The following is a 16,381-nucleotide window of genomic DNA, read 5'->3' as shown; positions in this document are numbered from 1 at the left end:
TCACATATTGCTGAAGCCTGGCTTGGAGAATTTTGGGCATTACTTTACTAGCGTGTGAGGTGAGTGCAATTGTGTGGTAGTTTGAGCATTCTTTGGCATTTCCTTTCTTTGGGATTGGAATGAAAACTGACCTTTTCCAGTCCTGTGGCCACTGCTGGGTTTTCCAAATTTGCTGGCATATTGAGTGCAGCACTTTCACAGCATCATCTTTCAGGATTTGAAATAGCTCAACTGGAATTCCATCACCTCCACTAGCTTTGTTTGTAGTGATGCTTCCTAAGGCCCATTTGACTGTGCATCCCAGGATGTCTGGCTCTAGCTGAGTGATCACACCATCGTCATTACCTGGGTCATGAAGATCTTTTTTGTACAGTTCTTCTGTGTATTCTTGCCACCTCTTAATATTGTCTGCTTCTGTTAGATCTATACTAATTCTGTCCTTTATTGAGTCCATCTTTGCATGAAATAGTCCCTTGGCATGTCTAATTTTCTTGAATAGATCTCTAGTCTGTCTCATTCTGTTGTTTTCCTCTATTTCTTTGTACTGATCACCGAGGAAGGCTTTCTTCTCTCTCCTTGCTATTCTTTGGAACTCTGCATTCAGATGGGTCTATCTTTCCTTTTCTCCTTTGCTTTTTACTTCTCTTCTTTTCACAGCTATTTGTAAGACCTCATCAGACAACCATTTTGCTTTTTGGCATTTCTTTTTCTTGGTGATGGTCTTGAATCCTGTTTCCTGTACAGAGAAATGAGGCCACTGGACTGACTGGAGAGACTGGCTAATACAGAGAATACAAATGAGCTTACCTGAAGCAGAGTGGCTGGAGCCAGTAACAAATAAACAATGATTTCAACAAATTTGTGGAGGCTAAGTGTAGACTACCACCAGAGTTAAAAACTCATGGGGGCCCATTATAAAGGGAGCTTCTACACTGCCATAAGTTTGTGCCGGGAGCCACCACGGGAGATCCCACCCATGGCAAAGGTCACGAGGAAGAGGCCTGATGGGCAAAGGCGAGATCAGGCCTTGAGGGGCCCCCCTTCTCGAGCATCTACCCCAAGACCAGAATCTGTCTGTCTTACTATTTCACGTCTTTCACCAACTCTCCTGACATTAACAGGGGGCTATCCCCAACCACATTTCTCTGGAGAAAATCAACTTAGGGTTCTAGCTAGTAAGTCTTCTGGACATGAGAGGAATATTTCAAATCAAACTCCCTCTGTTAGCATTCTAGCTTGCTTGGCAGGTTTATCCAGGCTCTTACAGCTAAGCATATGATTGTTCACAGCCCCCTAACTGTGAGAGGCAGGAAGCCTAAAACATAGAGCCTTTCAAAGAGTTAAAAGTTATTAGAGTAGGGCTGGTGTAGGATTTCATTATTGGGCCAATGCTTGTTGCTAAGCTCCCATATCTCTTATCCATTGTGCACCTGGGAGTGCATTAGTTAACATAGTTGGAATGTAAGAAAAACAAGAAATAGCCTTGAAATTAATCACATCAGACTTTTGAACTAATAAGTTCTTTTTTCTGTTGTAATTCACTGCACCTTTGTTCCGTGAGAAATGTAACTCTGTTTAGCATTTTCTGAGGCTGACATAGATTAGAAATATAAAGAAAAAACATTTCAAGGAAAAATAAGTTTTCTGGTTGAGCAGCCTTTATGAAAAGAGGGTCATAAAATGTTCACAGGCCTCCAAGGCCAGAAGATAATGTACACAATATTGCTTATGGGAAAGGTTTGCAGAAAAAATCCTGGTTTCAATAAAGGCAAAACAGATGTAATGTTTGGGCTGACTCTGTATGAATCTGTATCTTTCATTTTCCTCTATGTATAAGTTAAGGTATAAAAGTCCCTTTTAAAATAAAGCTATTGGGCCTCGCTCTTCGAAGAAGCTTGGTCACCCCGTGTCTTTCTTTTTTTTCTTTCTTTTTTCTCTCTCTCTCTCTCTCTCCCTCTCCCTCCCTCTCTTTTTCAGGCTGATCCCTTGGAACACAGAGGCTCTCTGCATTCACTTTCCTGCCTGGGCTTCTAAGACTTTATTAGCTTTCTGTGTAAACCAAGGAATATCAGCCTCTTTCTCTCCTCTATTCTCTTATCTGCAACATTCTTTCCTTATCTCTCTCTAAATCATTCGTTTCTCCTTTGGGTTCCCCTGGATCCTGCGGGGGCTGGACCCTGGCAAGTTTGACCTCCTAGAAACCTACCATGTTCTCACACTACAGCCTAGGAAGAAATTCATCATGTTTGACCAAGAAATATGACCTTTCTGATATATGGAAAGAGTAATAGTCACCATTTGAAATATACCCAAAGTGTCCTCAAAGTAATGGTCTAATCAACAAGGTAAAAGACTTCATTCACCATAGCCTTTTTCAACTTGAGGGAAGGGAAATTACCCAACTTCAGCCTCCTCCAGCCTTCTTATCTCACCTAGGGGAAGAAGGGTGCAGCTTAAATGCACTTGTGAAATTCACAGCCCAGAAGCACAAGACCACTGTAAGACTGAGACCTAACCTTAAGACTAGAGAACGCTTCCCATCCTCCCATACCTTATACCATATAAAAGGTGCTCCTGTAACAAGCGGATTATAGAGGAAATAACTACCGGCATAGGCTCTAATTAAGGGGTTTCTCAGAAAATCCTAAAAGGACATGGGAAACAGAAATAAGAACATTAGAGGAAACTGAAACCTCTGACACCTACAACTAAAGGAAACAGTAAACACAGACTAACACCTAATCAGATAAACAATAAAGGCTTATTTACTTCAGTTTCTATTACTTAAACTTCATATCTGGTTTTCAACAAAAAAGTTGCAAGGCATGCTAAAAGGCAGGGTTAAAAGAAAAACAGTCTGAAAAGAAAAAACAAGCATAAGAACCAGACTCAGATATGGCAGAGTTTTGTGCAATTATCTGGGAATTTAAAATAATTATGATCTATATGCTAAGGGTAACAGAAAAAGTTGACAACATGCAAGAAAAGATTAGTAACATAAACAGAAAGATGGTAAGAAAGAATCAAAAGGAAACCATAGAAATAAAAAACACTGTAACAGAACTGGTATATTTTAAATGGATAACCAACAAGCTTCTTCTATACAGCACTGGGAACTCTGCTCAGTAAAATGTGGTAGCCTGGATGGAAGGGGAGTTTCGAGGAGAATGGATACATGCATATGTATGGCTGAGTCCCTTTGCTGTCCACCTGAAACTAATACGACATTGTTAATTAGTCATACTCCAATATAAAAAGTTTTTAAAAAAGACACTGTAACAGATAAGAATGCTTCTGATGGGCTCATGCTTAGACTGATGGGTCAAGGAAAGAATCAGTGAGCTTGCAGTCAGTTGGAAGGACTGATGCTGAAGCTGAAGCTCCAATACTTTGGCCACCTGCTGTGAAGAACTAACTTATTGGAAAAGACCTTGATGCTGCAAAAGATTAAAGGCAGGAGAAGGGGAAGACAGAGGATGAAATGGTTGGATGGCATCACTGACTTGATGGACATGAGTTTGAGCGAGCTCTGGGAGTTGGTGATGGACAGGGAAGACCAGCATGCTACAGTCCATGGGGTCATAAAGAGTTGGTTACGACTGAGAGACTAGACTGAACCGAACTGAACATCCAAAGAATAAAATACTATTCAGTGCTTAAATAATAAAGCTATCAAGATATGGAAGGACACAAAGAAACTTAAATGTACATTACTAAGTGAAAGAGCCAATCTGGAAAGGCTGTACATTGTAAGACTTTAACAATACAATATTCTAGAAAAGGCAAAATTTTGGAGACAATAAAAATATCAGTGGGGCGGAGGGAAATCAGTGGTTGCAGAGTTAGGTCAAAGGAGGGTGAACAGGGCACAGAGGATTGTTACAGCAATAAAACTGTTCCATATGCTTCACTGGTGAACATATGTCATTATACATTTCTCCAAGCCCAAATGATGTATAACATCAAGAGTGAACCCTACGTAAACTACAGACTTTGGATAATAATGACAAGTAATGTAGGTTCATCGATTATAACAAATGTGGCACTCAGATGCAGGATGTCGATGGTGGCAGAGACTATGCTTGTGTGGAGGCAGCAGGGTGCGGTATGTGAGAATGCTGTACTTTTCACTCAATTTTGCTGTGAATTCAAAACTGCTGTAAAAAAAAAGATAATCTATTAAACAATTCAACAACAAAAAAATTAAATAATATTTTGGATCAAAATAAAAACATATATCGCAATATGTAGAATGCCACTAGAGCAATACCTCGAAGGAAAGTTACAGAATTACATGCCTAAGTTAAGAAAGAATAGGGAGAAATATGCAGCAACGCAATAACAGCAGGGGACTTCAATACCCTATTTTCATCATCTGGACAGAAAATCAACAGGGAAACATCGCACTTAAGGTACATGTGCTATCTGATGGACTTATCATATATGTATGCAGAACATTTCTTCAAAACCAGCAGAATACACATTCTTCTCAAGAGCACAGGGAATATTCTCTAGCACAGATTATATGCTGAGCCAAAAGCAAGTCTCAACAAATTTAAGAAAGTTGAAATCGTATCAAGCATCTTTTCCAACCACCGTGGTATAAAACTAGAAATCAATTACAAAAAGAAAACTGGAAAATTCACAGATAAGTGGAGATCAAACAACATGCTATAACAACCAATGGGTCAAAGAAGAAATTTTTAAAAATATCTTGAAAGAAATGAAAATGGAAAGACAACATGCCAAAATTTACGGGATGCAGCAAAAGCAGTTCTAAGAGGAAAGTTCATAACAATAAGCGGCTACATTAAGAAGTAAGAAAAATCTCAAATAAACAACCACCCTTTACACCTCAAGGAAACAGGAAAAGAAGAACAAATTAACTCCAAAGTTCACAGATGGAAGCAAACAACAAATACCAGAGTACAAATAAATGAAATAGAGACTAAACAGAAAATAGAAAAGATGAATAAAACTAAAAGTTTATTTTTTGAAAAGATAAACTAAAGAAAACTTTAGCTAGATTTATAAAGAAAAAAAGAAACAGCAGCCAAATAAAACTAGAAAGGAAAGAGGAGATATAACTGATACCACTGAAATACAAAAGATTGTAAAACAATATGAACAATCAAATGTTAACAAAATGGACAACGTAGGAAAAAATGGATAAATTCCTAGAAACATACTATCTACCATCTACTCTGGCCACCTGATATGAAGAGCTGACTCACTGGAAAAGACTCTGATGATGGGAAAGATTGAGTGCAAGAGGAGAAGGGGGTGACAAAGGATGAGATGATTGAATGGCATCACCAACTCAATAGACATGAGCTTGAGCAAACTCCAGGAGACAGCAAAAGACAGGGAAGCCTGGCATGCTACAGTACATGGGGTCACAAAGAGTCAGACATGACTTAGCAACTGAACAACAACCATCTACTAAGACTGAATCATGAAGAAACAGAAAAGTTGGACAGATCAATTACTAGTAAGGAGTGTGTGTTAGTCACTCAGTCATGTCTGGCTTTGCAACCACATGGACTGTATAGCTTGCCAGGTTCTTCTGTCCATGGAATTCTCCAGGCAAGAATACTAGAGTGGGTTGCCATTCCTTTCTCCAGGGGATCTTCCCAACCCAGGGATCAAACCCAGTTCTCCTGCATTGTAAGCATATTCTTTACCGTCTGAGTCACCAGGGAAGCCCCACTAGTAAGGAGACTGAATCAGTAATCCAAAGTGAGTGAAAGTCACTCAGTCATGTCCAACTCTTTGGGACCCCATGGACTATACAGTCCATGGGATTCTCCAGGCCAGAATACTGGAGTGGGTAGCCTATCCTTTCTCCAGGGATCTTCCCAACCCAGGAATCAAACTGGGGTCTCCTGCATTGCAGGCAGATTCTTTACCAGCTGAGCTACCAGGAGTAATCCAAGTAGTAATCCAAAACCTCTCAACAAAGAAAAGTCTAGAACCAGATGTCTTCACTGATGAGTTTTACCAAACATTTAAAGAAGAATTAACACCAATTATTCTCAAACTTTTTACAAAAGGAAGGAACATTTCCAAACTCATTTTACAAAGCCATCATTACCAATACCAAAAATAGACAAGGACACTATAAGAAAACTACAAGCCAATTATCTCTAATGAATATCAATGCAAAAATACTCAATAAAACAGCAATCAAATTCAACAATATATTAAAAAGGTCATACAATATGATCAAGTGGGATTTATTCCAGGATAAGTCAGAGAGAGAAAGAGAGACAAATATTGTATGATCTCACTTATACGCAAAATCTAAAACCAAACCCAGTGATACAGAGAACAGACTGTTATTTGCCAGATGCAAGAGTGGGGGGTTGGGTAAATGGGTGAAAGTGTAAAAGATATAAACTTCCATTTATTTATAAGATAAAATAATCCTGTTCAGTTCAGTTCAGTTCAGTTCAGTCGCTCAGTCATGTCTGACTTCTTGTGACATGCCAGGACTCCCTGTCCATCACCAACTCCCGGAGTTCACTCAGACTCACGTCCATCGAGTCAGTGATGCCATCCAGCCACCTCATCCTCGGTTGTCCCCTTCTCCTCCTGCCCCCAACCCCTCCCAGCATCAAAGTCTTTTCCAATGAGTCAACTCTTCGCATGAGGTGGCCAAAGTACTGGAGTTTCAGCTTTAGCATCATTCCTTCCAAAGAAATACCAGGGTTGATCTCCTTGCAGTCCAAGGGACTCTCAAAAGTCTTCTCCAACACCACAGTTCAAAAGCATCAATTCCTCAGCGCTCAGCCTTCTTCACAGTCCAGCTCTCACATCCATACATGACCACTGGAAAAGCCATAGCCTTGACTAGAAGGACCTTAGTCGACAAAGTAATGTCTCCGCTTTTGAACATGCTATCTAGGTTGGTCATAACTTTTCTTCCAAGGAGTAAGCGTCTTTTAATTTCATGGCTGCAATCCCCATCTGCAGTGATTTTGGAGCCCCCCAAAATAAAATCTGACACTGTTTCCACCATTTCTCCATCTATTTCCCATGGAGTGATGGGACCGGATGCCATTATCTTCGTTTTCTGAATGTTGAGCTTTAAGCCAATTTTTTCACTCTCCTCTTTCACTTTCATCAAGAGGCTTTTGAGTTCCTCTTCACTTTCTACCGTAAGGGTAGTGTCATCTGCATATGTGAGGTTATTGATATTTCTCCCGGCAATCTTGATTCCAGCTTGTGTTTCTTCCAGTCCAGGGTTTCTCATGATGTACTCTGCATGTAAGTTAAATAAGCAGGGTGACAATATACAGCCTTGATGTACTCCTTTTCCTATTTGGAACCAGTCTGTTATTCCATGTCCAGTTTTAACTGTTGCTTCCTGGTCTGCATACAGATTTCTCAAGAGGCAGGTTAGGTGGTCTGGTATTCCCATCTCTTTCAGAATTTTCCACAGTTTATTGTGATCCGCACAGTCAAAGGCTTTGGCATAGTCAATAAAGCAGAAATAGATGTTTTTCTGGAACTCTCTTGCTTTTTCCATGATCCGGCAGATGTTGGCAATTTGATCTCTGGTTCCTCTGCCTTTTCGAAAACCAGCTTGAACATCTGGAAGTTCACGGTTCACATGTTGCTGAAGCCTGGCTTGGAGAATTTTGAGCATTACTTTACTAGCATGTGAGATGAGTGCAATTGTGCGGTAGTTTGAGCATTCTCTGGCATTGCCTTTCTTTGGCACTGGAATGAAAACTGACCTTTTCCATTCCTGTGGCCACTGCTGAGTTTTCCAAATTTGCTGGCATATTGAGTACAGCACTTTCACAGCATCATCTTTTAGGATTTGAAATAGCTCTACCGGAATTCCATCACCTCCACTAGCTTTGTTCATAGTGATGCTTTCTAAGGCCCACTTGACTTCACATTCCAGGATGTCTGACTCTAAATGAGTGATCACACTATCGTGGTTATCCGGGTCGTGAAGATCCTTTTTGTACAGTTCTGTATATTCTTGCCATCTCTTAAATCTTCTGCTTCTGTTAGGTCCATACCATTTCTGTCCTTTATCGAGTCCATCTTTGCATGAAATAGTCCCTTGGCATGTCTAATTTTCTTGAAGAGATCTCTAGTCTCCTCCATTCTGTTCTTTTCCTCTATTTCTTTGCATTAATTGCTGAAGAAGGCTTTCTTCTCTCTTCTTGCTATTCTTTGGAACTCTGCATTCAGATGGGTCTATCTTTCCTTTTCTCCTTTGCTTTTCACTTCTCTTCTTTTCACAGCTATTTGTAGGGCTTCCCCAGACAGCCATTTTGCTTTTTTGCATTTCTTTTCCATGGGGATGGTCTTGATCCCTGTCTCCTGTACAATGTCACGAACCTCATTCCATAGTTCATCAGGCACTCTATCTATCAGATCTAGGCCCTTAAATCTATTTCTCACTTCCACTGTATAATCATAAGACATTTGATTTAGGTCATACCTGAATGGTCTAGCGGTTTTCCCTGCTTTCCTCAATTACAGCATGGATACTATAGTTAACAATACTATATTGTATTCAAAAGTTGTTAGGAGAATAGATCTTAAAAGTACTCATCATAAGAAAAAATATTTGTCATTATATGTCATTATGTGATCTTAACTTCTTGTGGTAATCATTTCACAATATGTACACATATCAAATCATTATGTTGTATACCTAAAATTAATACAATGTTACATGTCAATTACATCTCAATAAAATGAGAAACAATAAAGGTCTCAAGTCACTTATCTCCATTTCCACCTCAAGAAACTAGAAAGATAACAGCAAATTAAATCCAAAGTAAATAGATTAAAGAAAGTAATAAAGATCAGAGTGAAAATTAGTGAAATAAGAAACAGAAAAACAGGACTTCCCTGGTGGTCTAGCAGTTAAGACTCCAGGTTTCTTACTGCAAGTGGTGTGGGTTTGATCCTTGGTTAGGGAATTAAGATCCCACATGCCACATGGCCAGGCAACACACACACACACACAGAGAGAAACAGAGAGGGGGAAAAAAAGTACACAAAAACAAATGCTGGCCTTTTTTTGACAAAGCCAGTAATAATCGTACACCTCTAGTCATACTGATCAGAAAGTAAGACAAAAATTACCAACATGAGGAATGGTTGAAGGACGATGCCATGGTTTCTATGGTTATTGAAAGGATAATAAAAGATAATACAAACAACTTTGTGCCTATAAATTAGACAACTTAGAGATGAAATGGACACACTCTTTGAAAGACACAAACTGTGAAAGTTAACACAAGAGGAAATGGATGACCTAGATAGTCCTGTATCTTTCCAAGAAACTGAATTTGGAACTTAAAACTTTCCCACAAGGAGAACTCCAGGCCCACACTGATTTCACTTATGAATACTATTAAAAAAAAATACAAGAAAGAAAAAGAGAACAATTCTATATAAACTTTCAAGAAAACTGAAGAGCAGAAAATATGACCCAACTAGTTCTTTGCAGCCAGCATTACCCTGATGTGAAAATCAGTTTAAAACATTAATACAAAAATTCAGACCAATGTTCCTCACAAACACAGATGGCAAAATCCTAAACAAAATGTTAGCAAGTAAATTCAACAATGTATAAAAAGGATAATATAACATGACCAAATGAAATTTATCCTATGGACACAAGGTTGGTCTGAAAATCAATCATTGTATATTACCATATTAACAAACTAAAAATGAATAACCATAATGAAACAGGAAGACAAGAGTACATACCATCTTGGAAAAGGACCAAGGAAATGACCTTGGTGCAAACAAAACTACAAGCCCACTGAGACAAAGTGCCCAAGGGCTTAGGTCTTTGAGACAACAACTAGAGATCTACAAAAGTACAAGATTATTTCTGTTCCATTGATGTATATACAGTTTCCAAAGGACAAAAGCTGGACTGTAAATCCACCACACAGTAGAATCACAGAACTCCCAGTTTCCTGAAAGACAGTGGCCTGACACACAATCCTAAGTTGTATTTTCAGGAAGCAGACCCCGACCAGATGAAAACTGCTGACTGCAAGCATGCAGACCTCAGACCAATTGAAACCAGTATGTTGACGAAGCTCAAAATTTCACTTTTATGCCAACCAACCTGAGAAATGATGCCAAGCTAATCAGGCATCCTGTGGCCCCCTCCTTCACACTGCCTTTAAAATCCTATTCCTGAATGTCCTTGGGGAGCTGGGACTCTTTCACCATCTCCCTTGGCACACATTATCCCTCCAATAAAAACTACTGCTTGGCTAAAAATCTTTTGGGAACAATATTCATTTTTGTGGTATTTCTGTCCAAGAATCTGGAGCAAGGCCAGTAACAATATGATCACATCAATAGATCAGAAAAATCATTTGACCAAACCCAACATCCAATCCTATTAACTCCCAGATAACTGATAATAGAGGGAACTTTTCAACATGAGAAAGGAGATCTGTGGAAAAATCTACAGCTAATGGTAGCTTCCAATGGTAAAAGATTGAATATCTTCCTTCTAAGATCAGAAACAAGAGAAGAATGTCTACTCTCATTACCTCTATTAAACATTGTACTAGAAGTTCTAAGCAGTGCAATCAGGCAAGAAAGAGAAATAAAAGGATCCAGATAAGAAAGGAAGACTTAAATTTGTCTTTATTTATAGATAACATTTATAGAGGTCTATACAGAAATCGGAGGGAATCTACAAAAAAACCTACTAGAACTAATGAGTTTAGCAAGCTCAAAGGATGCAAGATGAATATGCAGCAGTCAATTCTGTTTTTATAATACTAGCAACAAACAATTGGAAATTAAAAATTTTAAGGGATATTATTACAAAGCGAAACAGTTAAGTACTTAGCAATGATTCTGACAAAAGTTGTGAAAGACATGTAACTTAAAACTATAAATATTGAGAGAAATTAACACCAACCTAAATAAGTGGAGGGATCTTATTCATCAATTGAATAATTAACATCATTGTCAATTTTCCCCAAAAGATCAATCACAAGGTTTTTCTTATAGAATTTGACAAACTGATTCTAAAATTCACATAGAAATGTAAAAGATCTAGAATAGCCAATCCACTTTGAAAAAGAAGAAAAAAATTGGAGGACTACCAGTTTCTGATTTTAAACCATATAAAGTCACAGTACTCAAAACCGTGGGGTATTTGTGTAATAATCAGTTCAGTTCGGTTCAGTTCAGTCACTCAGTCGTGTTCAACTCTTTGCAACCCCATGAACCGCAGAATGCCAGGCCTCCCTGTCAATCACCAACTCCTGGAGTCTACCCAAACTCACGTCCAATGAGTCAGTGATACCATCCAACCATCTCATCTTCTGTCATCCCCTCCTCCTCCTGCCTTCAATCTTTCCCAGCAGCAGGGTATTTTCAAATGAGTCAGCTTTTCGTGTCAGGTGGCCAAAGGACTGGAGTTTTAGCTTCAACATCAGCCCTTCCAATGTATATTCAGGACTGATCTCCTTTAGGATGGACTGGGTGGATCTCCTTGCAGTCCAAGGGACTCTCAAGAGTCTTCTCCAACACCACAGTTCAAAAGCATCAATTCTTCGGCCCTCAGCTTTCTTTATAGTCCAACTCTCACATCCATGCAAGACCACTGGAAAAACCATAGCCTTGACAAGAAAGACCTTTGTTGGTAAAGTAATGTCTCTGCTTTTTCATATGCTATCTGGGTTGGTTATAACTTTCTTTCTGGGACTAAGTGCCTTTTAATTTCATGGCTGCAATCACCATCTGCAGTGATTTTGGAGTCCCAAAAAATAAAGTCAGCCACTGTTTCCCCATCTATTTGCCATGAAGTGATGGGATCGGATGCCATGATCTTCGTTTTCTGAATGTTGAGCCTTAAGCCAACTTTTTCACTCTCCTCTTTCACTTTCATCAAGAGGCTCTTTAGATTCTTCACTTTCTGCCATAAGGGTGGTGTCATCTGCATATCTGAGGTTATTGATATTTCTCCCGGCAATCTTGATTCCAGCTTGTGTTTCTTCCAGTCCAGCGTTTCTCATGACATACTCTGCATATAAGTTAAATAAGCAGGGTGACAATATACAGCCTTGACGTACTCCTTTTCCTATTTGGAACCAGTCTGTTGTTCCGTGTCCAGTTTTAACTGTTGCTTCCTGACCTGCATACAGGTTTCTCAAGAGGCAGGTCAGGTGGTCTGGTATTCCCATCTCCTTCAGAATTTTCCAGTTTTTTTTGTGGTCCACACAGTCAAAGGCTTTAGCATAGTCAATAAAGCAGAAATAGATGTTTTTCTGGAACTCTCCTGCTTTTTCCATGATCCAGCAGATGTTGGCAATTTGATCTCTGGTTCCTCTGCCTTTTCAAAATCCATCTTGAACATTTGGAAGTTCACAGTTTATGTACTGTTGAAACCTGGCTTGGAGAATTTTGAGCATTACTTTGATAGCGTGTGAGATGACTGTAATTGTGCAGTAGTTTGAGCATTCTTTGGCATTGCCTTTCTTTGGGATTGGAATGAAAACTGACCTTTCCAGTCCTGTGGCCACTGCTGAGTTTTCCAAATTTGCTGGCATATTGAGTACAGCACTTTCACAGCATCATCTTTTAGGATTTGAAATAGCTCAACTGGAATGCCATCACCTCCACTAGATTTGTTCATAGTGATGCTTTCTAAGGCCCACTTGACTTCACATTCCACGATGTCTGACTCTAGGTGAGTGATCACACCATCGTCATTATCTGGGTCATGAAGATCTTTTTTGTATAGTTCTTCTGTGTATTCTTGCCACCTCTTCTTAATATCGTCTGCTTCTGTTAGGTCCATACCATTTCTGTCCTTTATTGAGTCCATCTTTGAATGAAATGTTCCCTTGGTATCTCTAATTTTCTTGAACAGATCTCTAGTCTGTCTCATTCTGTTGTTTTCCTCTATTTCTTTGTACTGATCACTGAGGAAGGCTTTATCTCTCCTTGCTATTCTTTTGAACTCTGCATTCAGATGGGTCTGTCTATCCTTTTCTCCTTTGCTTTTCACTTCTCTTCTTTTCACAGCTATTTGTAAGGCCTTCTAAGAAAACCGTTTCACTTTTTTGCATTTCTTTCCCATGAGGATGGTCTTGATCCCTGTCTCCTATACAATGTCATGAACCTCCGTCCATAGTTCATCAGGCACTCTGTTTATCAGATCTAGTCCCTTATATCTATTTCTCACTTCCACTGTATAATCATAAGGCATTTGATTTAGGTCATACCTGAATGGTCTAGTGGTTTTCCCTACTTTCTTCTACTTAAGTCTGAATTTGGCAATAAGGAGTTCGTGATCTGAGCCACAGTCAGCTCCCAGTCTTGTTTTTGCTGACTGTAGAGAGTTTCTCCATCTTTGGCTGCAAAGAATATAATCAATCTGATTTCAGTGTCAACCATCTGGTGTTGTCCATGGGTAGAGTCTTCTCTTGTGTTGTTGGAAGAGGGTGTTTGCTATGACCAGTGTGTTCTCTTGGCACAACTCTATCAGCCTTTACCCTGCTTCATTCTGTACTCTAAGGCCAAATTTGCCTGTTACTCCAGGTGTTTCTTGTCTTTCTACTTTTGCATTCGAGTCCCCTATAATGAAAAGGACATCTTTTTTTGGGTGTTCTAAAACTATTAACAATAGACAAATCAACAGACAAGAACAGAAAGGATAGAAATAGACCCACACAAATATGGCAACAGATTTTTGACAAAGGTAAATCACTGGAGAAAGGATAGCCTTTTTATATACAGTGCTGGAACAAATGAATGGAAAACAAAAGAACTTATTTCATATCTTGCATCACATACAAAAAATAGTGTAAAATAGACCACAGACCAATATGTAAAGCCAAAAACTATAAAACTTCTGTAAGTAAACACAGGAGAAATCTTTTAAATTGAGAGCTAAAGGTTAAGCAAAAATTTCTTAGATGTGGCAGTGAGTAAAAAATTCATGAAAGAACAAAGTGATAAGTTGAACTTCATCAAACATACAAGCTTCTCTTTAAAATATTTTATTAAGAGAATTAAGAGACAAGCCACAGACTGAGGTAAAATATTTTTAAAATGTATATTTGCTCAAGGACAATTCAAAATATATTTTTTTAAAAAACCCTCAAATCTCAGTAAGAAACAAATCCTCAAGAAATAGGCTAGAGATATGAACATATATTTTACCAAAGAAAATACATGGAAGGCTAATAAGCACAGAAAAAGATGCTCAACATCACTAGTAATAGGAAAATGCAAAATTAGCCACAACATATATCACTACACACTTATTAGAATGGCTAAAATTTAAAAGACTGACCATACCAACTGATGGTAAAGATGCAGAGGGATTAGAATTCTGATATATATACTGCTGATGTAAATGTAGAATGGTACAACCACTTTGGAAAACAGTTCTGCAGTTTCTTAAAAAGTTAAACATTCAACTACTATATATCCAGTCATTCCACTCTCAAGTTTTTACCCAAGAGAAAAGAAAGCCTAGGTTCATACAAAGATACATGGAGGCTCAAAGCAACTTCATTTGTTTAATAGTCTTAAAGTGGAAACGAAAAAATGTCCACCTATCGACTGGAAAACTGATAGCAAATCATGGTGGTTTCAGGGATGTACACATATATAAAAATTTAGCTAGTTATGTTACAGAAATCACAAGTCTGTGTACCCAACACACAGTGAGGCCCATCAATACTAAACATTAGAGTTTAGAATAGAGAAAGGTTCATTACAGATTCATACAAAGAGATGGGTGGCTCATGCACTAAGAACCTCAAAGCTGCTAAAAGCTTCCAGCAAGTCCATGTAAAAGCCACAGGTGAGGGATGGGTGTGGTTAGTTATTGCAGACTTCTCGGTATCAGGCGCTTTGTTCTTGAGGCCCGGTCATGGTCAGGTAATGATATTCCTGTAAATCTCTACCAGATGAATGTTATTCTCTATCCTGACCAGAAAGGGCAAAGTCCCAAGGCACAACTTTCACCCTCTAAGCTTCCAGCCCTGGCCAAGAGGCAGATCTCAGTTGGCAGCTCCTTCAGGGCCAGGTACCCTGCCCACTTGTCATGCCTGAGGGAGCCAGGCATCCAGCTCAACTGGCCCTCAGTCTCCTCAGACCGCCCAAATGGGGAGACCAGGTCCCACAGACTATGACCAAACAGATGGCCACTGCTAATAGGTCGCAGAGACAGGGATGGGGAAGACGTTCACCGCTGCCTCAAGGCCTGGACCAAGGCTAGTGGAGGGCCTTAATGAGGGCTCTGGAGCCCTGCAGGACATAGGGCCCAGTCTGTTTCCTGGGCCCTCCAGCTCACCTGCTGGCCCAAGGCTTGGGTGAGCTGGAGGCCCTCCAGGAGAAGGCCTGGTTCTGCCTCTTACCTCACACTCCACCTGATGACCACCACACCACCCACCCTTGACTGAATCACTTTCCCCAGTGGTCCCTCACTGAGATACCAGTGGGCAGGGCCCACTGAGAACCCAGAGCAATGGCTGAGCAAGACCTGTTGCCTTTAGTTACAGGGTGCAGAGTAGTGAGGCACAGCAATGGCTGCCTGCTAGGAGCTGTGCTCTTTCTGCTCTGTTGCAGTTACACAATGTATGTGTAGTTTGCTATAGAATAAATAAACTGCAATAAAACTTTTATTAAAATAAAATTTAAAGGGGTGAAAAATTATACTGTATTAAACTATTAGCACTGTCTCTCTCTCTCTCTCTCACACACACACACCCTATTTACTCTTTACTGCAGGAGTTCAGCAAAAATGCAGTTAACACCCTCTTAGACTTCCTCACAGAAACAGACTTACCTTATATCCCTTTTAGGAACAGCCAGCTGGCTTTGGTAACATTTTATCAGCCCATGGTGGGAACAAGTTACTGAAAATTTTGTTTTGCCTATTTGTTCAGGACCAATACCAAGAAGTGAAACAGGCTTGATCTCTCAGTTTCCATAGCCTCTTCCAGTATTCTGACCCCGTAAGCTTATCTCTTCCAAATTAAATTCCCTTCGCCCCAGCGTACCCTTTTGCTGCTGTCTCTTCCCTACAACTCCTCACGCCTCCCTTCCAAACCGCTTCAGTTGCCTGCTCAGTTCCCTCTTGTTGTCACTCTACTTTTTTTTTCCTGTATTTCTCCCTCTGGCCAGCTTCTAGACCCTGGAACCCCAGCCCCAGTTCCTTATACCGAACCAGCACTGAGGAACCGCCCCTTTTCTCAGGGTCAAGGCTGAGGCCGCCCAACCCAGAAAGCTGGGTTCCCGCCTTCGAAGAGGGTTTGCTTCGGAAGCAGATTTTCATACTCAAGCCTCCATCACCCACCTTCCCATGACCGCAGAGTTGTGCTGCAGCCCTCCGAAAGGCCGCTTGACG

Source organism: Oryx dammah, unplaced genomic scaffold (assembly GCF_014754425.2).
Source record: "Oryx dammah isolate SB20612 unplaced genomic scaffold, SCBI_Odam_1.1 HiC_scaffold_26, whole genome shotgun sequence".
Classification (NCBI taxonomy): Eukaryota; Metazoa; Chordata; class Mammalia; order Artiodactyla; family Bovidae; genus Oryx; species Oryx dammah.
Note: the sequence above shows the minus strand (reverse complement) of the source record.